Consider the following 13958-nt stretch of genomic DNA (forward strand, 5'->3'; position numbering starts at 1 on the left):
CATTGAGTGGTCTATCAGATATATTCCATTCAGAGTCGAAGACAAGTAGCTGAATGGAATATATCTGATAGACCATAAAAAAAGCCATTATTATTATTATTATTATACGTACACACACTTCATATCCACATTCTCAAAGGCCAACGCTAGCTTACCTGCAGCTCGGTGCTGTTAGCGCAGCAGTCTAGTTACCTTCCAGCTGGTGTAGCAGTTGCATTAGTGAAGGCCAACGCTAGCTTACCCATGACTCTGTGCTGTTAGTGCAACAGTCCAGTTTCCTTCTAGCTGGTGTAGTGTTTGCAAAAGCCAAAAGTAGTGCAGTCAAGCCAAATATTATTATTATTATTTTCCCTGTGTAATTTACTTAGTTACTTTTAAAATCAACATTGACAGCTCCACACAACGGAGCGACCTGGCAGCCAAACTTCTCTCAGTTTTTAATGACGCAAACCTCAAGACCATGTTTGTTTATAAATTGTCACTGTCGCTCACTAACGCGGAAGTTTTACATCCAATGTGTGATGTGTTGTCTTGACAACATGCAATATTGTCACAATATTGCACGCTCATTCTCCAGTAGATACAGTGGCATAATACATGTAGGATAAGCGATAGAACAATATCGAATGCTATCAATAAACCCACAAGAAGGGAATAAAACATTTTTATTCTATGGAAAGAGTGGCCTGTATGTATAATATTTATAATTATATATTTTTTAAAAAATTTGATAAAATATTGTTTTATTTCCCTGGATCATCCATTTTAAAAGTATTTTTTATAATTAAATAATTTTAGCATGTATTATCAATATTTAGAAAATGTATAAAACCAAAACGAAACTTTTTTTTTTAATCTTGAAATCTTCACAACTGCCCTCGAACCAACGCAGTTTTCACAATCAATGTTGCTTCGCCAAAGTGCTTCAGTGAATATCAACGCACAATGTTGGCTTTCTGTTCATTTTATAACTGGCTGAAGCCAACAGCGCTATGGACTGGATTAAACCGGTTCTGTTTTTCTGGTGGGTAAAAAAAAAAAAAAGATGACTTGAAACAAGATGGCAGGCCTTCCCACCATGACCTCGGACATCAGAGATCTGGCGTGCTGCGGTCTGACCAGCTGCTGTACAGCGCACCATCAGGACTGACAACAAGATCAACACCAAAGACAGATAAGGAATTTTTTCCAAGAGTTTTTAAATATATCCAGATAGTTTTGATGTTTCCTGCTTTGAGCTGTAAAAGATCTCTTGGCTGTTCTGTTAAAATATAAACAAAGCAAAGAAAAGGAAAATTATTTACGAATCTAAAGCAAAAAAGTCAACCATTTCATCTTCCATTTGACAAGGACCGTTCCTTCACTTATACTTCATAACTTTCACAATTTCCACCTGAACATTGGACGGATGAAGATATGCAAGGAGTGAGGTCTTCAGAGCCATCAGTAAAGATGAGATGAAAGGAGAAACAGCAGCTGGTGAGGAAAGCTTTCAGAATTATCCGAGGCTCCTGTCCTGGCTTTGGAGGACACTCGGGGTCATCTGGAGAAGAGGAACGGTGACACGGCAAGTAAAATGTTTCCACTTCAAGGATCTCTGTCAATTCAGAATCATCTCAATGCCCAGTGTAGAAGGACAAGTCATCATCAGGATGTCAATCTGAGGAGTATCAGGTTGTCTGGCGAGTGGGCGTGGTCATACAGCTCCAAAGAGAAGCCTGGAAGAACAGGGGGATCTTGAGATGAGACATGATAAAGATATGTGAAGGAAGCAACAGACAAGTGTGTTTTTTTTTTCTGTTAGTTCATTTTAAAAGACAAAGGCGCTATGAGACCTGGTTGTCAGTGTGAGATTTGTGGTGTTGTGGTAAAGCATTCGCTTCTGGACTCAGAGGTTGTTGGTTTGATTCCAGCTTGTAGGGGTGTTGGCTAGAGGACTGTAGAAGGTGGATTGTGAGGGAAGAAGTGGTGGAGTAAATGCTGCTGGAGAAGCCCACAAAAAGTGTGGGTGATAGGTTTTAAAGCATTCTCTATAATGCAAAACTAAGTCGAAACTCTCTCTTCAAGCACTATAACCCCTTATACCTTATGTTTTGACCCTGGGGGGGCAGATGCCCGGATATTACCCCCCCAACTCTGTCATACCCTCCAGCACCTTCCTTATGTTTCAGCCTGCCACTGAATCCTGACCCATCTCTACTCATATCTTGGAGTCCTGGCTGGGGTTTGAACCAGCAACCTCTCAACCCAGAGGCAAGGCTCATCCACATGAGCCACAGGATCTCATACAAGCGCTGTGTTTTATACAGCTTTTCACCTTCATAACCACAGAACCCTAAACTACAGCTCAAGTACAAAAACACCGACTTGAACCAGCACGATCAGACACTGTGACCCGCACCACGAGATAAAAACACTGCTTATTAGACTTTTGTCTTCATAAACAACTTGACACAAGATGATGAAGGGCCTCCAGAGGAGCTGGCTAAGGTTCAGCACTCATCACTTCCTGTACAGGAACAGGAAGTGCAGCTCTGAGCGCACTAACGAACACACTCTGTACCTGTGGGCTTCCTGGGAAGTCATTTGGGAAATGTTCCAAATGAAAAGTGATGTGTGAATGTATTTATAGGTGTTTGGTTAATTAGCTTGAAAGTTATTTTACCCAGTAGTTCAAGTCGTGACTCATTCAGAGCAACATACCTGGGACTCAACCCAACAACCTCTATCAGGAGGAACCACAACAGTAAACACCTCGCCACTGAGGAACACAGACAGGACTCAGATAACATAAATGAGTTTTATTAAAGCCTGAACACTCAGTTCTCGACTTCCTCACTTTAATCCACCTTTGGTCAAATCCCAAACTCAGATTTATATACAACCCCCAGCCATTTTAATAGGAACTTCTTGTTGATTCTAAGATCCCTGTTCTTGGCTGCAGGAGTGGAACCCAATGTGTTCTTCTGTTTTCTGTTGCATGCTGAGATGCTTTTCTGCTCACCACGGTTGTAAAGAGCAATTATATGAGTTACTATATCCTTCCTGGCAAAAAAGAAAAGCTTGAACCATTTCGCTCTGACCCTCTCTTATCAACCAGGCGTTTGTTTCCACCCACAGAACTGTCGCTCACTCACTTGATGATTGTTTTTTGTTTTCCGCCCCATTCTGTGTAAACTCTAGAGACTGTTGTGTGTGAAAACCCCAGCAGGAGATCAGCAGCTTCTGAAATACTCAAACCTCACACTCATCTGGCTCAAACCAACACCCATACTGCCACAGTGAAAGAAAGAAAGTCACACTTCACTGTGAGATCACAATGTTTCCCGTTCTGATGTTTGAACATTGTGAACGTTAACTGAAGCTCTGGGATTCGGGAAAAGAGACAGGTGGAGGAGGCGACCTTCAGCGTTGCCATATTTTTCTGTCACTAGAACTCTTTATCAGAAGAGAAATGCAGTGACACCATGAACGGTCCCCTGGAATATTTTTTTTCCTGCTCTCTGAGTTTAATGATTGACCTGTGTGTTGTATTTAATCAGCCGAGAGGAAGGATTTCATCACATCCATTTCTATCAGGAGGTGGGTATAAAACAGTGGTGTAGAACATCAGAGATCTCAGCAGTAAAGATGGAGAGAACCGTGTTCCACGTGCTCGTCGTGTTTCTCCTGACGCCGGTGCCGAGCAGTCTGCAGGAAACGGAAACTCATGGAAATTGTCAGGATCCATGCAGTGAGCTGAAGCAGCTCCGAGATCTCGTGGATCAGCAGACGGCCACTTTATCTGAGATCAAGACAAAGATGGTGTACATGGAGAAAGAGAACGCAGGTGAGATGAAGAACATCATCACGCTCAGCATCACTGTTTACACCGTTTATGCTCTTAAAACAATCTGGTTTGGTTTGGAGAAATTGAGGAATTGTAGAAATTTAGAAAAAAAAATAACAATAAACAAATTCCCAGAGTGTGAGATTTTAAAGTAATTGTCTGCAACCAAACTTTAGGTGGTATACTAAACTTTCAACAAAGTTTAAAAACAAACAAACAAAAAACACTACTGAAAAACTCCAGCTGAGCTTGTTAAAATTTTTTTTAATTATTCCAATTTGACATCGGTACGTATTTGCTTTCATAAGTTCATTCATTTTCCCTTGTTAGTATTTTCTTTTTTACTAGCTCGTCAACTTTCACTACTTTTCCTCTGTCGAGGTTCAATAAACCTGACACGCTAGTTTGCTTTCTCCTGCGACTCTGTTCAAACTCAGAGGAAAATTCCCACCATGAACGTGGAAGTTTGATCACAGTAATGTGGGCGGGGCAAACACCGCTCTTGAGTCCACGATGCTGTATGATAGAGAGATGGAGAACACGCTCTGGGTGTATGATATTAAACGGAGAGAATGAAACAGGTCTGTGTTGAGTATTTTACTTTAACATGTGATTTGAAGACCTGAGTGTTGAGTAATGAAAGAAATCGTGAGTCTGAAGAAGGAGAATGAGAGCAATGACTCAAATGGAAGATACAGTATTTCATCCAAACATTTTCAGTATCTCCTAAAACAAACATCTGAAAATCTTTAATTTTCTCCTCTTTTTTTTCCTTCAAGCTCAAGCAGGCGAGCTGGTGGCTATGAAAAGCGAACTGGAGAGCGAGAAGAAACGAAACTGCCGTAAACACACAACACTTAACACATCAGCATTTAGCCTTGATGCTATTTACAGAGAATTTACAGAAGAGCTTTAAAAAAGAGCGAACGCAACAGTCACTCTAACAGCATGGAATTAACACTGACAGTACTAAACACAGCACTAAGCACTTACAGCATTAAACACTTACAGCACTAAACACAGCATTAAACACTGACAACACTGACAGCACTAAACACTTACAGCATTAGACACTGACAGCATTAAACACAGCATTAAACACTGATAACACTGACAGCACTAAACACTTACAGCATTAGACACTGACAGCATGAAACACTGACAGCACTAAACACTTACAGCACTAAACACAGTATTAAACACTGACAGCACTAAACACTTACAGCATTAGACACTGACAGTATGAAACACTGACAGCACGAAACACAGCACTAAACACATCATTAAACACTGACATCAATAAACAGCCTTAAAAACTGGCAGCACTAAACACTGACAGCACCAAACACAGCACTAAACACATAATTAAACACTGACATCACTAAACACAGCCTTAAAACTGGCAGCAATAAACACTGACATCACTAAACACAGCCTTAAAAACTGGCAGCACTAAACACTGACAGCACTAAACACAGCACTAAACACATCATTAAACACTGACATCACTAAACACAGCCTTAAAAACTGGCAGCAATAAACACTGACAGCACTAAACACAGCACTAAACACATCATTAAACACTGACATCACTAAACACAGCCTTAAAAACTGGCAGCAATAAACACTGACAGCACTATACACTGACAGTATTAAACACAGCATTAAACACTGACAGCACTAAACACTGACAGCACTAAACACAGCATGAAACACTGACAGCACCAAACACAGCATTAAACACTGACAGAATGAAACACTGACAGCACTAAACACAACACTAAACACTGACAGCATTAAACACAGCAGTAAACACTGACAGCACTAAACACAGCATTAAACACGGACAGCACTAAACACAGCCTTAAATACTGACAGCATGAAACACTTACAACACTAAACACTGACAGCATTAAACACAGCAGTAAACACTGACAGCACTAAACACAGCCTTAAACACTGACAGCACTAAACACAGCATTAAACACTGACAGCACTAAACACAGCATTAAACACTGACAGCATTAAACACAGCCTTAAACACTGACAGCATTAAACATAGCCTTAAACACTGACAGCATGAAACACTGACAGCACTAAACACAGCATTAAACACTGACAGCATTAAACACTGACAGCACTAAACACAGCATTAAACACTGACAGCACTAAACACAGCATTAAACACTGACAGCATTAAACACTGACAGCACTAAACACAGCATTAAACAGTGACAGCACTAAACACATCATTAAACACTGACAGCATTAAACACTGACAGCACTAAACACAGCATTGAACAATGACAGCACTAAACACAGCATTAAACACTGACAGCACTAAACACAGCCTTAAACACTGACAGCATGAAACACTTACAACACTAAACACTGACAGCATTAAACACAGCAGTAAACACTGACAGCACTAAACACAGCCTTAAACACTGACAGCACTAAACACAGCATTAAACTCTGACAGCACTAAACACAGCATTAAACACTGACAGCATTAAACACAGCCTTAAACACTGACAGCATTAAAAAGCCTTAAACACTGACAGCATGAAACACTGACAGCACTAAACACAGCATTAAACACTGACAGCATTAAACACTGACAGCACTAAACACAGCATTAAACACTGACAGCACTAAACACAGCATTAAACACTGACAGCACTAAACACAGCATTAAACACTGACAGCACTAAACACAGCATTAAACACTGACAGCATTAAACACTGACAGCACTAAACACAGCATTAAACACTTACAACACTAAGCACTGACAGCACTAAACACAGCATTAAACACTGACAGCACTAAACACAGCATTAAATACTGACAGCATTAAACACTGCCTTATACACTGACAGCATGAAACACTGACAGCACTGAATCAATAACTTTCTGTTTAACATTCAGTTGTTATCGTTGTTGGATCAGATGCCTCTTCAGTGGCGTAGTGATTCATTAACACGTACAGTATGAGGTTAAATTAATTTAACAAGTCCTCCATGGACTCTTCTGGTGCTGGATTAACACCACAGCTTCAATACTCTTCCTTTGACATAAAACAACAACGCTGACCATTTTAACAGCTACAATCAACACCCAAGTTACCTGTGAACTTAAGAAACACAGACGGTGTTAAATAACTTTGCGCTTTATGAAATCTTAAAATTAGTGTTGACATGAATTCAGATGTGGAATAAAAATTGTGTGTCTACATGATACCTGTGTTGTGTTGTGTTGTGTTGTGCTGACAGATGGGGGGACAGTGGCATTCAGTGCCGGATTATCTCCTGGATATCACGGACCGTTTAACACCGAAACCACTCTGATCTACAGTAAAGTCGTCAGCAGCATCGGAGGAGCTTATAACCCATACACAGGTCTGGTAATTAACACACACCTGCACATCATTACAACAAACATTTTCATTCACACTCAGTCTTTCATCATGCTAAAGTAATGGGCGTGGTGTATTCCCACCTGACTAGATTTAATGAAATGCGATGAAGCACCAGGGTTGTCGTTGAGTCACTAAACCTCGAGTCCAGTCTCGAGTCCTCAGTGTTCAAGTCCGAGTCATTCAAGAAAATTTCGAGTCGAGTCCGAGTCAAGTCCACTATTGATCCGAGTCAAGTCCACTATTGATCCGAGTCAAGTCCACTATTGATCCGAGTCAAGTCCGAGAACAAAACCCCAGCCGCACCATTTGACGGTGGCTGTTGCTGCCTTTATGTGAAACCGTTTACAGTGCACACGCGAGAGTCCGCTTGGCGTGTGCGCTGTCTGGAGCGCGCCCGTGAGTCTATCTGATGCACACGCCAAGGCGCACAGGTGTGACACTCCTGCACAAAATTCGTGCAAAAATTAATGTACATCCCAGCTGACTACGGGCGAAAGGCGGGGTACACCCTGGACAAGTCGCCAGGTCATCACAGGGCTGACACATAGACACAGACAACCATTCACACTCACATTCACACCTACGGTCAATTTAGAGTCACCAGTTAATCTAACCCGCATGTCTTTGGACTGTGGGGGAAACTGGAGCACCTGGAGGAAACCCACGCGGACACGGGGAGAACATGCAAACTCCACACAGAAAGGCCCTCGCCAGCCACGGGGCTCGAACCCGGACCTTCTTGCTGTGAGGCGATAGCGCTAACCACTACACCACCATGCCGCCCCAGGTATAAACATCTTATGCTAAATTATTATGGCATGTTACAAAAAATAAAGAAAAAAAACCCCAAAGTCCTCATCTCCAATTTATGAGTCTGAATGCAGTTAATGTACGAGTCATCAGTGCTCAAGTCCAAGTCAAGTCACGAGTAAAACAAGTGTTTCCAGGCAAAACAAACGTCGCCCAGCAGCACTTATTTTATACCTATATGTTGATAGTGGTAATATTTCTCAATCATCAGCTGTCAGGTTATAGTCCTATGAAAATCCATGACCTCAAGTTTGACATTTCAAAGTCTTTCAAGGTCAAAGGTCATGGTGCCAAATGAAAGCCCATATGGCACTTCCTATAAGTTGATAATGGTAAACATGTCTACCATCAACCGTTTTCAACTTACAGCCCTCTGAAAATCCATGACCTTGAGTTTGACCTTTTCAAGGCCACTCAAGGTCAAAGATTATGGTGCCAAATGAAAGGCCATATGGGAGTTCCTATTTGCTCATAATAGTAAACATCTGTCTATCAGAAACCTTTTTTGAGTTAGAATGGAAAATGTTATTTTGACCGAAAGGTTGACCTTTCTGGTGACCTTTACCTTGATCCAATTACTCCCAAAATTTAATCAGGTAATCTACGGACTATTGCCCACCTACCGTGAAAATATGAAGTCAATTGATGCAACTGTTTGGACGCTAGAGTGTTAACAGACAGATACACAAACAAACAAACAAGGTTGAAGATCATGGTGCCAAATGAAAGGCCATATAAGACACGGGCGATTGCTCTAAGACAACGAGGGAGGCTCAGCCTCCTCTAAAAATGACGAACATCGTGTAGGATGAATTGCGCTAGGCTTATGTTATAGCCGACCTTATAACATTGCTATTTCAGATCCAGAATCATAGAAATATATGTGCTCAACCCAACTACAGTGCGAAATCACTCCGTTATAACTTTCCCCAGTTCGCCTAATGTGTGCGTGAGTTTTTCCCCCTCGTGACAGCGCGATGCAGCCCAGCCTCAGTGCACTTCAATGGCATTTGGGCGCTCTGCGCTTTTCAATCTCAAAATGCAAGACGGTTATTGGACAAATACTGCGAAAACGCCCGCCCACGGACTCCCAGCCTCACAGTGGGAGGGACATGGCAGTTTCCGCGAGGAGACTGGTGATTGGTGAAAGCGGCCGGATATTTTCTTTGATTGACAGCTCGTTTCAAATATAGACAGGCAGCGGTGAATCTCAGTTCAGTCCCATGCGGATTCACAAGTGCTGTGGTGTATTGTAAGAGATCAGCTTACATTTCGATTTCATTCATTACATACGGTTTCTACCAGCTTTTTTAGTTTGTATATATTTTCATTGTAAATAAAGTGTAAATATAGTGTTGTCAAGTTTGCTATCTTAGTTCCAGAAACTTTGTTTATTTGAGTGACTGAACTTGAACTTGAGGGGGCTAGTCAGCTAGCAAGAAAGCTGCACACGGATGCCAAGCATTGCTGATTTAATTTTGGCGAAGCCATTTGCCAGTCTTCCTTTCGAGGAAAAAATTAAAATGAAAGAGCAGGGTAGACCAACGCCTCAAATTGACTTGGTGAAAAAGGTAGGGAATAATACTCGTTCCTTTCAGCTCTCCTGGTACGAGAAAGTGAATTGGCTAACAGCAAGTGACCCACATCAACAACAGTAAATAGGCTACTTTAGTAATATGTCATGGATGGACCAAAAATATAGAATCTATTTAAAATGTTTATGCTGAGTATATTATATTGGAATATATATTTCTCTGGATATGAATTAAACACAGCTACAATTTGGAAAACATTTTTAAACAAAAACACAGCCGAGAACATTTCACACTACAGACCTGGATTAAAAGTGAAGGGTTATCAAAATTGTCAATAAAACATTTCTCAGTCAAAATAAGTAAAATATAGGGAAAGTGTCATTGAATGAAATGTGTGGCCCCCAGCTCTATGTTTGGCTCCCCAAGGTCAGTGCTTGTGCCTATTCCAGAACACTCTGCTGTTACTGCTGAGGTTCCTGACAAAGAGCTGCTTTCAATAATGATCAATTTTTAAACAACATGCCACAATTTTAAAATATAAAATGTTAAAATATACCCCTCCCCCCCAACACCACCATCATGTATATTGGACAGTAGGCTAATGGGCCAAAAGAACCTGTTATTTCACAGTTTGTGACCCTGCCAACAATCAGCCAGATCAGAGGCAAGAGTATGGGCAAAATTGATGTGTTTTTTCTTTTAAAATCTGGAAATATCATAACCGACCAGCCTCCCCTGTTTGAAAGATGACCAGCCGCCACTGATATATGACTTCCTACAGGTTGGTAACGATAAACATCTCTCTAACCATTTTTGAGTTATAATGGAAAATTTGCAAATTTTAGCAATGACCTTGACCCTCAACTGCTAAGAACACTATGAGAGAGACCCCATCATGTAGCACATCACTGGAAGCAGAATTGAAAGATGAACATTTTGGAATTGGTTTGAAGTAAATATGATGACTATGAAGGGAGATATAATGAAAAAAAAACAATTTTGACCTTTTTAGTGACCTTGAGCGGATGACCTTCAAAATGTTGGAGGTTCTATTTGAGACCAATGCCCATCTATCCTGAAAGTTTCATGAAGATTGGTCCAGCTGTATTTCCGTAATGTTGCTAATAAAAAACAAGCAAACAAAGAAACCCCACAGAAAACAATACCTCGCCCCCTGGTGGACTCTGTCCCAGGCGAGGTAATTAGAGCACGAGTTAGACTCGAGTACTACAAGCCTGCGAAGCACGAAGACGTGTAAAACGTGCGAGACCGGACATGACGTATAATTCATTCCAATTTCCAGTCTGTTTTCTCTCCTTGTTGTTTTGAAGTTGCGGCCGGTTGCGTTACAGTGAGACAGTGCGGGTATTTAGATGATGTAGGCGTCAGTAGTTCTGTCGCAATATCACCGCATCATCATTTACATCACCGCCAGCAGCGTCACGATCGTCACAACACGTTAATCCGATGGTTCCGATTCCTACTGGATTATTGTTAATGTTACCAGGTCACCGGGGGGTCGATTAATGTTTCAGCTTTAGTGTTTTGCTCCTGTTCCCACACGACACCATGACTGCATAATAACGGAAAATAATCAGTTATTACCAACCATAGTGGTAGTAACTCCTGTGTGTGTTAATTGCAGGTGTGTTCACAGCGCCGTTTCGAGGCGTTTACTACATCCGCTTCACAGGCACCACGTACAACAGCAACAACAACAACATGGGCATTAACCTGTACAAGAACAACCAGCTGCTCTTGCACTTGGGTGAAGGCGCCAATGACGGCAACCTCAGACACGTGTCCAGCGGCCTGGTGCTGGAGCTGCAAGCCGGAGACGTCGTGTACCTTCGCCTTTACGCCAACTACATCCTCTACGATGACACGCTGCTCCGGAACACCTTCAGTGGCTTCCTCCTTTTCCCTTCCTAAAACAAACAAACAAACAAACAAACAAAAAACCCACTATGTTCCAGTTCTGTGCTTATATTTCCAGTAAAACGAGTTTATCTGCATTCTATTGTGTTTCTGTTGAATAATTTAAATTCCTTGTGTGTGTGATATCAATCTACACTCCCCGGCCACTTTAATAAGAACTTGTTGATTCTAAGATCCCTGTTCTTGGCTGCAGGAGTGGAACCCAATGTGTTCTTCTGTTCTGCTGTTGCATGCTGAGATGCTTCTCTGTTCACCACGGTTGTAAAGAGTGATTATATGAGTTACTATATCCTTCCTGGCAAAAAAAAAAGCTCGAACCACCTCCAATCTGTCCATGTTCTGATCTCCGCCCCTCTCTTATCAACAAGGCATTTGTTTCCACCCACAGAACTGTCGCTCACTCACTCGATGATTGTTTTTTGTTTTCCGCACCATTCTGTGTAAACTCGAGAGACTGTTGTGTGTGAAAACCCCAGCAGGAGATCAGCAGGTTCTGAAATACTCGAACCTCACACTCATCTGGCTCAAACCAACACCCATACTGCCACAGTGAAAGAAAGAAAGAAAGAAAGAAAGAAAGAAAGAAAGAAAGTCACACTTCACTGTGAGATCACAATGTTTCCCGTTCTGATGTTTGAACATTGTGAACGTTAACTGAAGCTCTGGATTTGTATCTGTGGGATTTGATGCATTGTGCTGCTGTCGAGGGATCGGCTGATTACAGAACTGCAGAAAACATCTGCAGGTGGATGCAGGGGTGTTCCTAATATAGTGGCCGGTGAGTGTAATATTGTTTTCCGAACAATATTTCATGATTAAATTAACGATTGAAGTAAATGTAAGCAGGCTCATTCAGCATAGGGAAAAAAAATGCCGAGGGAAGACATGGCGCTGTGTTACAGATGTAAAATGGGGTCACAGAACCTTGGAGTGAGAGTTTAAAACAGAAAAATGCCACAACTGTGGGAAGATAGGACATAAAGATGAAAGAATAACAATGCAGCAGTGGAAAACATAAACAGATACTGTATCCTTCCTGTAATGAAGGAAATAAATTTCAGAGTAATGGCAAGATGGAAAGATTCTCAAACTGGCATCCGCAAAGGTCAAACCTGAAACATACACATGCCAGAAAATTCAAGTGAAAGGATAAGCCTGGGTCACTCGAGCCTGTCAGCAACACAGTAAACCACGACCTCTCCTGGCAGTGGAGGGCTGTGTTCCAAACTTACCAGGCTGGGGCTGGATGGAGGATATTCACCTGTGAGGCCCAAGGATTCATGATACTGAATTCAGATATCAAGAGAGGGACAAGAGGGACGAGTGCACACTCCTCCAGAAGGAGGTGCCCTAACTTGGACACAAAGCAGATGCAAAGGTGCTACACGCTCCGGAACAGAAGGTCAAAGTGGCCTCCAGCTTCCATTACCTCCTTGACCTTCTGTTCCAGAGGGTGTTGCACCTTTGCATCCACAAATTTAAGTGGCCACCGTTTACCTCGATGACGCTTTGTCTATTGCACTATTGGCATTATCTTCACCAGCTTCATGAGGTCGTCACTCGCTTTTCAATTAACAGGGGTGTCTCGTCAGAAGGTAATTAGCGGATGAGTTTCTTGCTTCTTAATGGGTAATTATATAGACACGAGTGTTTTAGTGGGAAATACGCCACTCGTATTTTTCATCTGGGCTCCATCCGAGGCATGGAGACCAAAAACCATGGCATAAATCTCTATCTGTCACTTGTGCGGAAATCGATGAGTGAGTTGTTTTGATAAATTTGGGGACTTTTTGTTTGTGAATGTGTCGACATAATAAAAAGAAAGTCACATGTTGGGTTGAAGATATGAACTTTATCTTCTCGTGTTGACAAACTCGCATTTTTCATATGAAACACATTGCGGATCTGAGTGACGTATTTCTTGATATTTCACTCCTATGATGTCACTTCCAGTGTTTTCCCGCTGACTAGACGCACATTGTGAAAATGCCAAACTAGTTCAAATTAAAATTCTTTTGATTAACTTGCTACTTTGGTGTGAATGTGAGTGTGAATGGTTGTCTGTGTCTATGTGTCAGCCCTGTGATGACCTGGCGACTTGTCCAGGGTGAACCCCGCCTTTCGCCCGTAGTCAGCTGGGATAGGCTCCAGCTTGCCTGCGACCCTGTAGAACAGGATAAAGCGGCTAGAGATAATGAGATGAGATGAGAACTTGGTACTTTTTTTGTGAATGTGTTCACAAACGAGAACGAGAGGAACGAGAGAGCAATGTTGAGATGGATGTGTAGCATGAAGCCCGATGATGTGGTCAGCTCTAGCTGTCTTCATCAGAGACTTGGCCTAGTGGTGCTTGATTCTGACCTTTGATATAAGCGCCTACAGTGACTTGGCCATGTCCATCGGCACACCTCTTGTACTGGAAGGGTC

The sequence above is a fragment of the Neoarius graeffei genome, chromosome 28 (assembly GCF_027579695.1).
Source record: "Neoarius graeffei isolate fNeoGra1 chromosome 28, fNeoGra1.pri, whole genome shotgun sequence".
NCBI classification, from domain to species: domain Eukaryota; kingdom Metazoa; phylum Chordata; class Actinopteri; order Siluriformes; family Ariidae; genus Neoarius; species Neoarius graeffei.